The 4,682-nt window shown below is 33.4% G+C and overlaps 1 pseudogene; it reads right to left on the bottom strand.

The window, feature by feature from the left end:
* Positions 1 to 1,306: 1,306 nt before the first annotated feature.
* On the bottom strand, positions 1,307 to 4,051 carry LOC145128618 (uncharacterized; annotated as a pseudogene).
* Between the last annotated feature and the right edge of the window lie 631 nt (positions 4,052 to 4,682).

The following is a 4,682-nucleotide window of genomic DNA, read 5'->3' as shown; positions in this document are numbered from 1 at the left end:
GATAGAAGAGAAAATCACCCTTTTGAAGGCTCCTAAAGAGTTCATGGCCCAAGAACAAGTAGGTGTTCTTGGTGCAAGTGTTGAATACTTGAAGATCTACCCAAAAAGACAAATTTCATGGATGAAATCAAAGGGTGATACTAGATCATGAAGGATAACAACTAAGAAATGGAAGGAATTCTTACATTTTTGAAGATCAAGGTGAAATGCTTGATGATACTTGAGAGAGAATTGACTTTTCTTGACTTGGAAGTGTGAGAAATGAATAGAAATGAAGGTATAACTCATATATGGGTATGAGTTCACGGCAACCATGGGTGTACGGCCGTACACCCATGTGTACGGCCGTACACTCCTCATGAAGGAGTGTTTGGCCCGATTGTAACACGATGAACTTTAGTAACTCATTCCTATACCCTATCCTTGAATGTACAAGACTTAGAACACTCAAACAGACTCTAAACAATGCTAAAAGATAGCAGAAACGAGTCTGACATTGATTGAATTGAATGGCTGTACAAGATAGAAATTTCGGGTTGTCACAAGTTGCATCTTGCCTTTCATAATTCTTTAAGACTAATGAAACCCCTGCTCCGATAATTCTTGTGACCTGATCAAATAAAAGTCAAAAAATTAATACGCTAATATAATTAATAGAAGAATCATACAATGAGTGTTAGTTACAAATACTTGTGTCAGATGTGACTGGTCAAATAAATAAATAAATAAAAACTTTTTAAAAACCCCTAAAGGAACAAAACAGGAAGGAGAGTTACCACGTAAAGAACATGCAGGGCACTTAAATAAAAAAATAATGAAAGTTTAATCATTTAATAAACCAAAAATTATAAAAGTTTTGTGTTTCTTTTACTGTTGATTATTTATATCATTATTTTAATGCTGATATTTGCATTTCAGGTTGTGTTATTTGTCGAAATGAGGCTGAAAAATGTTTGATTGAAACATCTATTAATTCACATCACATAAGCCTCAAGCTAATGACACTAAATGTTTAATTTACATTATTATAATTTATTTGGGGAAAAATATTAGTGGAATGGAATTCAATTCCATGACTTCTAGTTATCTGTTTGGTATGTAAATATAGCTTTGGAATTAAGATGTTAATAATGGTAAGTGACAAAATTACCCTTCATTGATACAACATTTCCATAGAAACCAATATACCACAGGGACTACTTGTGTAATTTAGTCTAGAAAGAAACAATGGTATGAATGCCTAGACCTTAAAAAGGAGAAATTCACTTTTCAGGAAGGGTGAGATGTGATGAAAAATGACATATATCTACAAGTGCCATATCTTCTCCAATTCTTGTTGGTATAAATCTGTACGATAATATGTGGTTGACAGCAGTAAATTTGGATTAAATGAGCCAAGCAGACTGCAAAACAACAAAGAAAAATGAAGTAAAATAAGGAGAGAAAACGTATAGAATCTTTAAAATGCAACATTTTTTTATACCTGATTAATGATGCATTGTCATACATATTGAGCCTCTCAAAGAAAGCTAACGTATAAAATGTGAATCGATCCACAACAGACACACCAACCTATATGTATCACAATAATCTCTACAAAATTAGCAAGAGAAGTTAAAAATCATGGAGTATTTCTGTATATCAAATTACAAAATTTTTAACTTGGTAGAATCCAGATAATACTCACATCAGAATCTAAGTGATGTGAATAAGAGTTTTCCCCTTTCATGCTACTCCCAATAGCCAAAAACACCAGGTGAATGGAGCTGAAAAGAAAGAAAATAATAAAATTATGTTTTCATTTATTTCCATATTTAATACTTTAGGTGAAAAAAAGGACCCAGACCGGGGAAAAGAGGGTAGCAGCTTGACATGTATCTACCATAATCAACAGTTCCTAGAACCTAAAACATAAACACATAAAGTCACCAATCTACAACCAATGGCAAATTAGATAACATAACACTCAAATGGGTACTTATGACATATGCTTTTCTTTCATTTGTTTGACTACATCTGCCAAATCATGACTCTGAAGTTCATCAAAATCTTGAAATTTCAGAAACTCATATCCTCCATGTCCTATCATATATAACAGTATATGGCTTCCTTCATCACTCAAAAGTCGTTTGGATCTTGGAACAAAATTTTCATGGCGACCTGTTAAAACTCTCAAAAAGTTACCAACTGTCACTTCATAACCTCGATAGTCTACCTGACATAGCAGTGAACTAAAAACAACACATCTTCTCTAAAAACAGCTATGTAAATAAACAAAGGGCTGTAAATTAATTGGACACAAAAGTTGACCTCAACATTATCTCCATACAAGTTAAACCTATGATTTTCATTGTTGGAAACTTGTGCAGTGTACTTGTGCATGGTATCCCTAGTCATTTCACAGTCCTATACAAGAAGATTAAGAGAAAGAATGACATAGAAATGCCAATAGAGAGAGTATGTATGTGATATAATAAGACCTTTGGTATTCAAATGATCCTGAAACAAACTTACATGAGATCTACATGCTCTTGGAACCCAAATAATTACACTGCCATCATGGGAACAGGTAAAAATGTTTTCATTGTTTCAGATAACATTCTTTTAACCATACAATAATTATACATGCCTTAAACAAAAAACAGGATTGGAATGGAATTGAATTCCAATTCCAATTCTGATTCGGATTCCGATTCTTAGGAAAACCAGGCCAGATCACATACCATTAGTGTATATGCAAATCCACCATCATAATTTCTTGAAGAGGGCACTCCATCTATTACATCAGGTACCGGATTATACGTATCATTGACACACAAATAGCCAAAATATAATTGTTTTTACGTAATTTTACCCTAATTTAAAGCAGTAATTAGTAATTAGTACCAACTCCAACAACGAGCACTTGACAAGTTGAAGATATTTGATAAAGTAGTGGTTGTAATTCCTAAATATTGGCCAAGAACAAAGGCTTCATAAACACCAAGCATACTCACAGCCATTGCCAAATTATTGCAAATCTTAGCTACCTGAATAAAGTGAATACTAAATATTGTATTTAAACTTACAGAACCAGTACATGAAGTACCAGAATATATTGTATATTTTCCCATACATATTGGGAGTATCCACCCCGTTCAGGTAAGCTTTGATTTCGGGAATGTCGGGCCCCGTTGTAGGAGGTGCGAAAAACACAAATAGCACTGTTGCCCCAGATGGATTACGTTCACTTCGTTGCCATTTCCAGAGCTTATGAATGGCATTTGAAGCAAGTGCAAGCAAATATAACCCAAAATTTGTATAGATCAACCTCATAACCTAAAGCACTAGTTCTAGGTTAAATATCTAAAGTTAACAAACAAACACAATTGGAACTAGAGATAACAATTGATAATTTGAAAAAATTCTAAAAAGAATTAAGGAACATAACAAGTTTTTATTATTTTTATAAAAAGTGGCAGATCAAAATGTGCTAAAAAAGAAGAAAACAAAAATCATGAAAATCATTCAGAAGACAACAATCAGGTAGACATACACATTTTTCTTATTTTTATAATTTTATTTTTATAATTTCGATGTTTTTATTTTTTAAAGATTGCAGCACCTGCAAGTGAGGGTGATGGTGAAGGGAATAATAAAAAGAGGCAAGATCATGAAGCATCAACAATGGCAATGGAGACCGATACAACAAGTCAAGAGCCTGGTCAAATTGATGAAACAGAGCTCCTCACATATCTTCATATCTTCATACCACAATAGTTAAAACCTTTCAGTAGTTCCAAAATAGCAACAATTTGACCAGTCAACAATAAAGCTTGTAGAAGTGCAGTGTCACATATTGGTGCTATCTCTCTAGCACCAGAATCAGTAGGAATATTAACTCGTCCCTAAAAACACAAAAAGAAATTAAAATTACAAAAAAGTTCAATTTTTTTCTCCATGTGGAAAAGTTAAGTTATTACAGTTAATTTACCTTGTTTGATTTCTTGGAAAGTGTAGTCTGGCCCACATCATCTGAAACAACTTCCTCTATGCCTTCAACAGCCGCCATTCCAACAATCTTAGGCCTCTATTTTTTTAAATATTTTATCATAGTTGTTTAAGTATTGTGGTTGTACCCGAGTTGACTCTTGATAAGGTTGACTCCTCACTAGCGTCAATACTTTTTTCAACTGGTTTGGGAAGAATAATAGATGGATAAACAAAGCACATAGATTATTTCCACTTGGGATGTTGCAAAATGACACATGTCTTCTTCATAGCTATCGTTTTCAAACAGATAGTGTGCATATATGTAGAATTGGACAAAAAACATATCATTAATGTCATCATTACCCATAATCAAAAGTGTTCATGTTATAATCTTATAATTACCTAATATGAATAGGGTGATGTTGATACAAATACAGTGGGTTGAAAAAAGAAAGGAAAAGAAAAGAGTAGTAGCTTTGATCTTTTATATGAAACTTGTGTATGTAAGTGTAATATTATGCAATCAGGCAACAATAAGAGACAGGAACGAGATTAACAATGACCAATATAGGAGGATTGATGATATTGCATGGTCAGGGAGGAGAACGACAATAAATGGTATATAGAACCCTAAATCACCTTCTAGGTATAAAAAAGTGGGAACCGGCCGGAAGTAGATTGATGGATTTAGAGTAGACCGGAGGTGGAGT

This window comes from Lactuca virosa, chromosome 1, assembly GCF_052849685.1.
Source record: "Lactuca virosa cultivar CGN04683 chromosome 1, Lactuca_virosa_CGN04683_v6, whole genome shotgun sequence".
In the NCBI taxonomy this organism is placed as follows: Eukaryota; Viridiplantae; Streptophyta; class Magnoliopsida; order Asterales; family Asteraceae; genus Lactuca; species Lactuca virosa.
The sequence above is the reverse complement of the archived record's forward strand: the minus strand, read 5'-3'. Positions and strand labels throughout refer to the sequence as shown.